This window comes from Phyllobates terribilis, unplaced genomic scaffold (genome assembly GCF_046119375.1).
Source record: "Phyllobates terribilis strain yellow unplaced genomic scaffold, ASM4611937v1 Scaffold_8__6_contigs__length_399053987, whole genome shotgun sequence".
Taxonomy (NCBI): Eukaryota; Metazoa; Chordata; class Amphibia; order Anura; family Dendrobatidae; genus Phyllobates; species Phyllobates terribilis.
Genome location: NW_027362768.1, coordinates 58,146,402 through 58,160,315, shown reverse-complemented (window position 1 = coordinate 58,160,315; position 13,914 = coordinate 58,146,402).

The following is a 13,914-nucleotide window of genomic DNA, read 5'->3' as shown; positions in this document are numbered from 1 at the left end:
CCGATCAGGTGGAAATCAATCTCCTTGATTTCAGCATACATGAGACAGAAGAGGGAGCATCATCTCAAACAGCACCTTGTATCACAAATGAAATAGAAACAGATGGAAATAAGATTGTAATTGACAATACTGGTGGGGGAAGCTCTTTGGTGCCTTTTTTACCCAGGGCTTCCTTCCAGAACAATCTCATCACGAAGTACCTCTCAGTAAAATCAGCAAAACGAAAAAACGCCCCAGAGGGAAAAGAGGGGGTGGAAAACACAAACAAAAAAGGGAGGTCATCCCTGATGTAAAAGTAGTACCAACAAATGAAAGTGATATGGATACAGCTTCCATCGGTTCTGCCACTAAAAGTAACAATATTTTCAATTTATTCAGTTATAACCTTTCTTCTACAGAAATCTGTCTCCTACAGAAAGGACTTTCTTTTTGTCCCACCCATAACACTAGGGATATAGATCTGTTTATGGATTTCCAGTCATTCATAAGAAAACTAACACTTAAGCGACATTTCGCCAAGGAAAACCCCCTCCAGAGTAGTAAAAGAACAGAAGATACCATTTATCACACAGGATTAAAAGGAACGTCTAATTTTTACCCCATCCAAAGTCAAGGCCACCATCTGAAAACTTTCTCTGATCTTGTTTCAAATGACCTGGACAAAATCAATTTGACACACAGCAAGGGGGAATCCAACCTTACCCCAAAAGAAAAAGAGGCATTAAAATCCTTGAAGAACAATCCAGACCTTGTCATCCGCACGACAGACAAGGGGGGGGGATAGTGGTACAGCAACGGGGGGATTATTTGGCAGAAGCATTGAGATTATTGTCTGACCCCAATACTTACAAAAAGGTTAATAACACTCAATATAATAATGCAGTGATCACTTATAACGCTTTAATATCAAAAGCGGATAGACAGAACATTCTGAACAAATCAGAGAAAAATTTTCTAAAAGTTGTTAATCCACCGATCGCTTTCTTCTATCACCTCCCCAAAATCCATAAGGATGCTGTAAGACCCCCTGGGAGACCCATAATTTCAGGGATAGGGTCCCTGACATCAAATCTTGCTAATTATGTGGATGTAGTAATGCACACACATGTAGACCAACTACACAGTTACTTGAGGGACTCCAGTCATTTAATCAGACTTACGAAGGGCATTCCATGGAAGAACACATTTGTTTTTATTTCCATGGATGTTTCTGCCCTTTATTACAGTATCCCACATGATTTGGGACTGGTGTGTTTCAAAACGTTCATAGACATTGATCCACGGTTGACACCCATACAAAAAGATTTTCTGTATGAAAGCATGTAGTTTATACTTTATAACAATTTCTTTACTTTTCAAGATACCTTATACCATCAGATACTTGGGACCACAATGGGCTCGAAGGTGGCACCAACTTATGCAAATTTGTTCATGGCCATCTTCGAGTCCATCTTCATATACAGTAGTATACATGCACCCAATATCATCATTTACAAACGTTACATAGATGATTTTTTTTTTATTTATGATAATTCAAAGGATGATGTGGGGTCTTTCCTCAGGAGCATTGAAAATAATACCTGGGGTTTGGGTTTCACCCCCATAGTAAACCCGGACAAAGTCGACTTCCTTGACCTCACTTTCTTTCATGACAATAAAGAAATTCACACAAGAACCTACTTTAAACCTGTAGATGCGAACAGTTATGTCCATTATCAAAGTGGACACTACACTAAATGGTTGAGGAATATCCCGCTCAACCAATACAAAAGAATTAAGAGGAACTGTAGTATGGACATAGAATTCATCAACCAATCAAAAGTTTTATCACATAGATTTCTTGAAAGAAGTTACCCGAAAAAATTGATCCAGAGAGCATTCTCTGAAAGCAAAAAAATAGAACAGATAGATTTAATCTCTAATAATACAAAAACAAAAAAATCAGCATCCAACACTACGTTTAATTTTAATTTTATCACCACTTTTTCAGCCCAGAACAAGAGAATTCGTTTAGTTCTGAAAAAACATTGGGGTGTACTTCTCAATGATCCCATATTCGGGAGGCTTCTACCCAACAACCCCCTGATAACCTTCCGAAGGGCCCCGACATTAAAAAATATGTTGGCCCCAAGTCGGCTAAAGAAAAAAGAGGATTTTACTCCCTCTGTAGAAAAGCCCAGACAAGGCTCCTATAGATGTGGCATCCCGAGATGCCTATGTTGCTCCAGCATCATTCATAATGCGAAAAATTTTCCACCAGACAGTGAAAATCCCGGTGAGTTCCAAATCAAATATCATTTGACTTGCCAATCCAGTTTCGTCATCTATGTCATTATATGCGAATGTAAGAAATTATATGTGGGAAGGACAACACAACAGTTACATAAAAGAATAAACTCACACAGGTATAATATAAAAGAAGGATTTTTACAACATGGCCTTTCTAGGCATTATGCGATATATCACAATAAAAGGATCTCATTTCGGGTGATCCCCATTGACCATGTCCCCCATGAGACCTCCAACCGAGTCCAGACTCTTAACAGGAAAGAGATCTTCTGGATTCACAAGCTGAACACTATAAATCCACATGGACTCAATGAAACAACTGATTTGTTCAATTAATTGAGATATATTTATGGACTCTGCTTTGTTCCTCTGTATAACCCACCTCCTTTTTTTCTTTGTATTTTGTAATAATGAATGTTACTGAAAAAAATCAGCTCTTTCTAGGAAGGGGTTTCATCCCTTTCAGTGTGGTTTGTCTTTGCTCCCTTTTATCTAACCCCCATTTTTTCCATTATTTTTGACCCATCAATTGCTATGTGATTTTTATAAGGATCACCTAACTGCAATTTCTTATAAAATTGAATATCCCTTCTTTTAAACTAGTCTAAGAGCTTTGGAGCTCCTTTTATCCATTAGTATTATTATTATCATTAATATTATTTTCATTTATTTTGATTCTTGTGAAACCATTACTAAATAAAGAGATCAAATCAAATTCACCCATGGCTTACTGGTTTAAAGCAGCAGTAGCAGCAGGGTGCTGACAAAGAATAAATGGGTCAACATCATAGGTTCAAGCACACCCCTAGCTTGTAAAATTTATTTAATCATTTTTTAATATATTAAAAAAAAAAAAAAACAGCAGTCATATTTTTAAATGTTTAAGCGATATATTCCATTATGCTTTATGATTGTTTTGTGTGTGCTTTACGGTGTATACATTCGTTTAGTCTGATTCCCCGCCCACTGGGTGTGGTGATTTTTTGTAAGGGAGGCTTCTTTATGTGTATCCTTTTGCTATAAATAACAGACCCTTATGTGTATGTGTATAGACTGTCCTGAGGAAGTGGTGTGATCACCAAGAAACACGTAGAAATAAAGTCTATTTTATTATTACATCGACTTGGATTCCTCTGGTACATAATTCTGACAGGCGAGCAGCGCAGTTTGATGCCCCATTCTCTTCACCCAACAAAGGATCATTGTTTCGGGGTTTGCAGCAGCCGCCAATGCTAAGTACAGTGGTTGTGTCTTGCACAACCCCAATAGGTGAGTGAATTTGATTTATCTTTCACATATATTTCCTTTATCTCGGAAAAGACCCTATGTGCGCTCTATATTCCTTCTAGTTACCTTCAAATTACTGTATCATTCCAATTTCTAATCTCTCTAAGGGCTTGTTTTTCTCCTGTATTCAGGTTATCGACAGGTTCATTATAGATCACGGATTGAATATCTGAAATCACCTGTTCTTGAAATAAATCCATAACGTTACCTGGTGTAACTGGGGGCATAAATGTAGATTTTATACCTCCTGTAAAGGGGGGATAGTGAGTATGTTCATTGGTTTCTATCTCATTTGTGGGGGAATTATTAATACTCAATAATAAATTAATGTCAGACTGTTGTACATGATTCTCTGTAGAAATACTAAACCCTAAGCTGTCGATGGTACTTGGGATCTCACCTATCAGGGAAGGTGTGGAATTCTTATCTTTATTAGCAAATAGTTTATATAAATGCATTTTACGTGTTGCCTTGCACAAATCAATTTTAAAATCCGTAAGATTGAATTTTTCTGGTATACAGAAATTAAGTCCCTTTTTTAGAAAGTTGAGATGATTATTTGACAGTGTGCGATCAGTAAGATTTATTATTTCATTACTTGAGTCATTTATGTCATTCACTTTCTCCAGGTGACTTGTTTTTGTTTGGTGCCTCCAATTATTGCATTCTTGTCTCTTTTTCCATTGCTTCCCCCCTCTCCTTGATCGTTTTCTGGTGGTGTGGAGTTTTTTGGGACTTGTCCATTTTGGGTTGTGTCCATACTATGTGGATCTTCTCCGTAACTCGAGTCGGAGTCGGTAGTCCAACCATCCGTGTCTGATCTTTTGAATTTTTTGAAACTGGATTGGGGAGACCTTCTTAATTTGAAATTAAACTTCTTTGTATACGGTATGTTTTGTTCCATCTAAAGATATTATTCGATTCAAAGTCTTTCTTATCACGGATGAACTTGTCTTTTTTTCTCTGTTTTATTTCAGCTTGCAGAGGTACCAGTTTTTTGTCGAGTTTATTCAAAAAGATTTTCATTTGATTCTCCAATAATCTTAAAGATAGTTCTATTTTAGCTTTATCCAATTGTGCAGTTATATTCCTTAGTTCTGTCTCATTGCAGGTTAAAGTCAATTTTAGGAGTTGCATAGAGCATTCAAGATGAATATTATCCCAGGCTTTTTGGAAAGATTCATCCTCTCTGAATTGAGAGATCTCTTTGTAGACTCGCAGACCGCGAGGGATTCTATTAGAGTCCACATATGATTTCAAGGAGTTTACTGTCCAGAACAATTTTATTTCTTTTTCAGCCAGGGAGGTGATCTTTTGTTCTAGGAATTTTATCCCAATAACTTATAGTTCGTTCTTCATATTGCAGTCAGTAAAAAACTCCCCCGCATTCTCACGTCCTGCTTGTAAGCCGCTTATAATTAATGGAGTTTCTGAATCCAAAGTGCAGAAACATGCAGGTTTATTGCCTTGTGAAGCTGGGTGTGCCTTCTTCTAAGTAAAAAGGAGGATCAAGCTCGTAATAGTAGATAAGATATCTGGCACCACCTCTTCTTTACATACACTTTCCCTTCGATATGGTGAAACTCCTGGATAAGTGGTGGTGCATGTCCAAGTGAACAATCAAATAGTGCAAAAGTCAAAATAAAGGTAGCACTCACCAATAGTTCCAAAGATGTTCTTTATTTGTACTCACAGTACATATTAGCTAGCGGCATCGGACGGAGGTTCCTGAGGGTGTGCGGGGGAGTGAGAGAGAGGACGACGGCCGTTTCGCTCCCTTCCGGAGCTTCAACGGGTCCCAGGTGAAGTGAACACCTAATCACTGCTTTTTAAGCAGCCAGCATGTTATACACATCAATACATACACGTGCAATATGATTAGTGCATTAAAAACAATTCATGCTTTCTATAACTGACCTGCAATAACAATGAGACGGACAAATATGTGAGAGATATGAAAGACAACACATAATTTCATCATTATAAAACAATAGAAAGATCTATCTTCTCATTTAAGCCCAGTGGTCCCTGAGCTTCAGAATTAAGGATCCATCTGGCTTCGTGTTGTAGCAATAATTTATTGCGATCACCGCCTTTTGGGGAATTTTTTACTTGTTCTAGTCCTGCGAACTGTAATACCTTAGGGTCTGCATTATGACAATCTATAATATGTTGTATTAATTTTGGTGACCCTTTTCTTGTTGTAATTGAATTGTAATGTTCTCTGAATCGTATAAAGAGGGGTTTGATAGTCTTACCAATATAGAAAAATTTACAAGGGCATGTGATTACATATACCACGTAATTCGATCTGCAAGAAATGAAGTCATTCACTATATGGGTAATGGCACCAATTCTTAAAATTTTATCAACATTGTGAAAATTACAGAAGGAGCAGTGCCCACATTTAAAGTTACCTTTAGGGGTACTTTTTTCAAGCCAAGTTTTTTTATTATTTTCAACATATCTATTTTGAATGATAATATCTCCCAGATTTTTACTACGACGATATGAAATAAGTGGCTTTTTTGAAGCTCTCTCTGTTAAGTCTCTATCATTTTCTAGAATGTGCCAGTTATTCCTAATAGCTTTATTTATTACATTAGACAATGGGTTAATTTGAAATTGAAGATGAATCTTTCTTCTTTTTTGTCTTTTGATTTATGCTTTAATAATTCTGCCTGGGTTTTATTGAGAGCTTTTGTACAAGCTGCTGTAGTTAATTGACTAGGATAACCCCGATTTAATAATCTATTTGCTAGATCTTGAGTGTGCTCTTTCAATTTGCTTTCAGAATTATTAATCTTGTGTGTCGAGAGCCTATACACACGCATCCCACAGGATGCGGGTGTACAGGCTGTTATCCACATCTTGGAAAAGACACATAAGGAAGATGGTTACATTGAGTTTGTAAAAAAAGCATTGACCTTTATTCTCACCCATAACGCTTTCCAGTTTGATAAAATATGGTACACACAAATAACGGAGACCGCAATGGGTACCTCCGTTGCATGTACTTTCGCTAATCTGTTTTTAGCAGTTTTTTAAGAAATTTATATTTACAGTAACGATAATCCGTTCTTAAAATACATCAAAACATACCACAGATATGTGGATGACGTGTTCATGATATGGGCAGGTTCAGAGACACAGTTCAATGATTTTGTACTTTATCTAAATTCTGTGAATACTCTAAATATGAAATTTACCTCTACATTTGGAAGTCTTAAGTTAGAATTCCTTGATGTACGGATTTCTATTCAAAATAATAACATCATTACAGAGTCATTCCGCAAATCAACGGCAACTAATATGTTAATGCATCATATGAGCTATAATCCTGCTCACATTAAACGGGGTGTACCGTACAGCCAATACCTGAGACTCAGAAAGATTAATAATTCTGAAAACAAATTGAAAGAGCACACTCAAGATCTATCAAATAGATTATTAAATTGGGGTTATCCTAGTCAATTAATTACAGCAGCTTGTACAAAAGCTCTCAATAAAACCCAGGCAGAATTATTAAAGAATAAATCAAAAGACAAAAAAGAAGAAAGATTCATCTTCAATTTCAAATTTAACCCATTATCTAATGTAATAAATAAAGCTATCAGGAATAACTGGCACATTCTAGAAAATGATAGAGACTTAACAGAGAGAGCTTCAAAAAAGCCACTTATTTCATATCGTCGTAGTAAAAATCTGGGAGATATTATCATTCAAAATAGATATGTTGAAAATAATAAAAAAACTTGGCATGAAAAAAGTACACCTAAAGGTAACTTTAAATGTGGGCACTGCTCCTTCTGTAATTTTCACAATGTTGATACAATTTTAAGAATTGGTGCCATTACCCATATAGTGAATGACTTCATTTCTTGCAGATCGAATTACGTGGTATATGTAATCACATGCCCTTGTAAATTTTTCTATATTGGTAAGACTATCAGACCCCTCTTTATACGATTCAGAGAACATTACAATTCAATTACAACAAGAAAAGGGTCACCAAAATTAATACAACATATTATAGATTGTCATAATACAGACCCTAAAGTATTACAGTTCCCAGGACTAGAACAAGTAAAAAATTCCCCAAAAGGCGGTGATCGCAATAAATTATTGCTACAACACGAAGCCAGATGGATCCTTAATACTGAAGCTCAGGGACCACTGGGCTTAAATGAGAAGATAGATCTTTCTATTGTTTTTTAATGATGAAATTATGTGTTGTCTTTCATATCTCTCACATATTTGTCCGTCTCATTGTTATTGCAGGTCAGTTATAGAAAGGATGAATTGTTTTTAATGCACTAATCATATTGCACGTGTATGTATTGATGTGTATAACATGCTGGCTGCTTAAAAAGCAGTGATTAGGTGTTCACTTCACCTGGGACCCGTTGAAGCTCCGGAAGGGAGCGAAACGGCCGTCGTCCTCTCTCTCACTCCCCCACACACCCTCAGGAACCCCCGTCCAATGCTGCTAGCTAATATGTACTGTGAGTACAAATAAAAGACATCTTTGGAACTATTGGTGAGTGCTACCTTTATTTAGATCTAAATAAACTGTAATTTACACAGTGTGGTGTAAATACTATTCTGTGGCTGCCCCAAACTGTATCTTGGACAGACTTCCCAAGAACTTTACCCTACGATGCAACACCATCTCTCCAACGTTGCAAAGATAAAAGGCACTTATTTCCTTGGCAGAACACTTCCTGGAGTTCCATAATGAACATCCCACTGGACTACATGTCATGTCTGATGATATGGTAAATTCCACCATTAGTGGAGCCTCTGTCACACAGGGAATATAAAGACATGAATCCAGGTGGATTTACCAGCTAGACAGTTTGTCTCCACATGGCATCAATGCAGAACTTCTCTTCACTGTTTTTTTTTTAAATAGTGATCACTTTATATTGCTATTTTATATAATTTTTACCATTTTTTTCCGTTTTTCATTGCACACTATTTTCATTCACCTTAGATACTGATCACGCCAGTGTTTTGTTATTTTTTGGCACTATTGTTGACATTTAAATCCTTTACCCCCGAAGGCTGTTTGCATGTTAATCCGGACCAATTCTGACCAGTGTCACTTTATGAGGTAATAACTCTGGAACGCTTCAGTGGATCCCACTGATTCTGAGATTGTTTTTTCATGACATATTGTACTTCATGATAGTGGTAAAATTTATTTGACATGACTGGCGTTTATTTGTGAAAAAATCTGAAATTTGGTGAAAATTTTGAAAATGTAGCAGTTTTCAAACTTTGAATTTTCATGCCCTTAAATCAGAGAGATATGACACACAAAATAGTTAATAAATAACATTTCCCCATGTCTACTTTACATCAGCACATTTTTGGAACCAACATTTTTTTTTTATAGGAAGTTGTAAGGGTTAAAAGTTGACCAATGATTTCTAATTTTTCCCACAAAATTTACAAAACCATTTTTATTAGGGACTACATCACATTTGAAGTAACTATAAGGGGCCTTTATGACAAAAAATACCTAAAAGTGAAACAATTCTAAAAACTGCACCCCTCAAGGTGCTCAAAACCACATTCAAGAAGTTTATTAACCCTTCAGGTGCTTCGCAGGAATATTTGGAATGTGGAAGTAAACAATGAACATTTAACTTTTTTCACAAAAATGTTACTTTAGGCTGTGTGCCCACGATGGGTTTTTTAAGCGTTTCCGCAACGGCAAAAACGCTGCAGAAACGCTTAAAAAATGCATGGAAGAAGGCCTGCCATGTTTCCCAATGATAATCCACATGTGCTGTGCAAATGCTGCGGAAATTTCCGCTGCGGATTATCATTGCAGAAAAAAACGTAGCATGTCCATTAATTTTGCGGAAGCGCTGCGTTTTTGCCGCCATTGACTTGCATTGGAACGCATGGATTCCGCATCACTGCATATGTAGATGCGCATTCCATGTATTCCAATGTGCGGATGGTACCCGAGTGTGGAGGACAGGAGACTCTCCTCCGGACCCGGGTACCATAGAACCTGTGAAAAAAAGAATAAAATAAAAAATAAATATTATAGTTACCTTCTGATGGCCCCCGCTGCGCTTGTCCTCCCATGCCGGCAGCTCGCGATGGACTGAAGGACCTGCGCTGACGTCATAGTCAGGTAATGGCAGGTCCTTCAGTGTACCGCGATCTGCCGGCAGCGAGGACGGAGCGAAGCAAGACTCAGGGAGCCATCGGAAGGTAAATATAGATTTATTTTTTGATTTTTAACCATTCTTTGGGGTCACTCTATATAAATCCATGCCGTTTGCATGGATTTATATAGTGTGACTAAGTTGACAAGCACTTTCCAAGTGATGCTAAAATCGCTTGGAAAGCGCTTGTCAACCCGCATGAGGAAATGTATGTGAAGAACGCTTCATATCCGCATGTCCCTGGCAGGAAAAAAGCATGTACAATCCGCATGCGTTTTTTCTGCCAGGGAGATGCAGAAACGCTCAGGAAAAATCCGGACCATTTCTGCATTGTGGGCACATAGCCTTTGACTCAAATTTTTTTATTTTTGCAAGGGTAACCGGAAAAAATGGACTCCAAAATTTGTTGTGCAATTTCTCCTGAGCACGCTGAATCCACTGTTTGGGCACAAGGCATGGCTCGGTAAGGAAGGAGCACCATTTGACTTTTTGAATGTAAAATTTTTGGGAATAATTAGCGGACGCCATGTGGCATTTGGAGAGCCCCTGATGTGCCTAAACAGTTGATACCCCCCACAGGTGACACCATTTTGGAAACTAGACCCCTCTGGAAACTTATCTATATGTGTGGTGAGCACTTTGAAACTCCAAGTGTTTCACAAAAGTTTATAACGTAGAGTCATAAAAATAAAAAATCACTTTTTTTTCACAAAAATGATTTTAGCCCCAATTATTTTATTTTCACAAGGGTAACAGGAGAATTTGGACCCCAAAAGTTGTTGTGCAATTTCTCCTGAGTACGCTGATACCCCATATGTGGGGAACAACCATTGTTTGGGTGCACATCATGGCTCAGAAGGGAAGGAGCACCGTTTGACTTTTTCAACGCAAAACTGTCTGGAACTGAGAGCGGACACCATGTTGTGTTTGAAAAGCCCCTGATGTGCCTAAACAGTGGAAACCCCCGCAAGTGACCCCATTTTGGAAACTAGACCCCATAAGGCACTTATCCAGATGTGTGGTGAACATTTTGAACCCCCAAGTGGTTTACAAAAATCACTTTTTTACACAAAAATTATCTTTTAGCCCCAATTTTTTTATTTTCACAAGCGTAACAGTAGAAATTGTACCCTAAAAGTTGTTGTGCAATTTCTCCTGAGTACGCTGATACTCCATATGTTGGAGAAAACTACTGTTTGGGCACACATTAGTGTTTGGAAGGGAAGGAGTGACGTTTTGGAATGCAGGCTTTCATGGAATGGTCTGTGGGCGTCATGTTGCGTCTGCAGAGCCCCTGATGTGCCTAAACAGTGGAAATGCCCAACAAGTGTCCCCTATTTGGAATCAAGCCCCCATAATGAATTTATCTAGATTATCTAGATGTGTGGTGAACAGCTTGAACCCCCAGGTGCTGTGCTGGAATAGTCACTGCTACCCACGTCAGGACTGTGTGCGTGGGGAGCAGTGACCATTCACTCTCTTCAGTAGTGCGCACACTATAACCCCGCGTGGCTCCTGCTACCACTCTGCGGTCAGTGTGCCTGCTATTAAAGACCATGAATATTCACTACAACTCATGGGAGTGGGTTGTAGTGAATATTCATGGGCATTAATAGCGGGCACACTGTACGCTGAGCACAGCAGGAGCCGCGCTGCGGCTGCAGTGTGTGCGCTATTAAGGAAAATGAATATTCATTGCTCTCCACTCCCATGGGCGTGGGGAGCAGTGAATATTCATTTTCATTACCAGCGGGGACAGCGTAGGCTGCAGCAGGCGGCTGCTGCCCCCTGTGCCCGGCTCATCCCTCTCTGCTGCTCCCCCCCACAGTATATAGTATATACTATGGCTAGTATTCGGAAGTGTTATTTGCCAGAGGAATCAAATACTTATTTCTCACTGCAAAATGTAAATAAATTTATCTATTTTATACAATGTGATTTTCTTGATTTTTTTTAGATATTCTATGTCTCAATGTTAAAATTAACCTACCCTTAAAATTATAGACTGTTCATGTCTCTGTCAGTGGGCAAACTTACAAAAACAGCAAGGGAAAACTTACAAAAACAGCATGGATAAAATTATTATTTCCTTCACTGTATATCCTAAAAGTACCTCAAAAGATATTTATCTCAAGCGTCTGTTATGCAAAAAGTGCATAGCAGATTTCAAAGCTATAAGGTATGACAGGCCTACATGAGATACAATAAATGCTAAGCACAAAACTAGAATGTACACAAGAATATAATGTTCAATGGGCCCACATAAATATGTAGGCCCATTGAACATTATATTCTTGCATAACAGACATATGAAAAAAATATCTTTTGAGATACTTTTAGGATATACTAAGAATATGTATACATGTAACCTTCAGGTGTATGATTTGTCCTTTTCTCATATAGGCTATAATTTCTAGAAAAGGATCTTGCCACTAGCTACTTTCATATGGGCTGTATATTGCTACTTTAATACAATCTGTCAGATTAAGAGTATTGAATAGATTTCTGAATAAGAATTCATCATTATGATATACAATTTATACCTTCTGGTTACTCAGTTTATTTTGAATGTATTATTAGACTAAACGCTAGGTGATATATAGTGGTATGATCCTATGTGCTGGTTTTGAGTCTGCTATGGACCATTGTCCAGAATAAGAGGTTGGCTACTACTTATCTCCGTTTTTGAGATTTCCCACTTTCCATGATTTCTCATTGGACTAGGGTCTTATACTGTAGGGACTATTAGGGAGAGCTGCAGTGGAGAGGGGACGCCATTTGTGTCCAACAGGGTGCCAACCTCCGCTATCAGGTAGGGATGAGGTCATTGGTAATTTTAGGGAGACTGCCCCCTGTGGCGCCCTGCTGTACACTGGTGTCACAGAACCCAGAAGGGTGCATGGATGGACTTCTCCACAAGAGGCCCTCACATATTCACACACCTCCACCCTACCACCTTAGACCACCAGAGGGAGCCCGATAGGGATATATAAAGGGAGGGTGGAGCCAGGCAGCTTAGTTAGTCTGAAGTGAGAAGTTAGTTCTGTGAGAAGTCAGACTGAGAGAGAGAGTCTGAGAGCGTGCTGATGCTCAGAGAGCAGTGAAGAGGCAGCAAGCTGGCTGCAGTGCTTAGGCGAGCCGAGGCCTACAGCACGTGTGAAGGCCTAGTGAGGCCCTGAGTGGCCGAAGGCGAGAGGAGAAGGAAGAAGTAGCGAGGGGACAGATTAGCATACCAGGCTCACCCCGATATATATACCGGACACCTGGTCCGCACCTACAGGGACTCCTTATACCCAGTAGGAACCACCGGAACCCCTGGAGGACTACAGGTCCCAGGTTCATCAAACGCTGACTACAGTACCAGGGCTAGGAGTCACGGAGGTCCCAGAGTCCAGGGAGAGTGATCTCCAAAGAGAAGGCTCTACTACCAGGTCAGCAGGTGCAAAGTGAGACAGTAACCAAGCTAGGCCTAGCTCCAGGCAGGTCAGAAGCTTAGAGAATAAAGCAACGGATCAGGAGGCCCTTTACCCGCTCACTGGGGAGAGTCCAAAAGTGTGCCCTTCGCCTGGAGTACCCTGGACCGTGCCTGCAACATCACCAGTAAAGGTACTGAAGCTTACTCCCATGTGAGTGTCGGTCTTTCCTCCGGGACCGTCCTGCCGTCTCTCCCCTGCACCACCATCCATTACACCCCACGCTGCCCTGGAGCTAGCTCTACCTGTGGAGAGCCACACCATCCCTGCTGCCGTAACACCAGCTCCAGAGGACTGCTCCGCAGCGACGGCTCCCTCTAGCCGCAATCCACAGGTGGCGTCACGAACATTTTCCCAAATCCCCTATAAATCTCTCCCTTTTTACTGACCGCCCTGTGTCATGGACTGGGCCAGCTACCGTGATATTCCCCCCAGCAACCAGAGGCCCGGCTTCCGAGTACCCCACGGCCCAGAGGGGCGCGTCACACCCTACTTTCGCACTACTTGATTTATTTTTTTATATTTATATTGGATATGGTCACATTTTTTGAAGGAATTGTGTTTTGCTTGTTTTTTGCAATTTTTTAATAGATACTAATGTGGCGCCCCGAGGGTTCGGTTGCCACAGGGGTATTGCACCTCAACCAGAGGTGTGATATTCCACTCCCAGGTAAGGA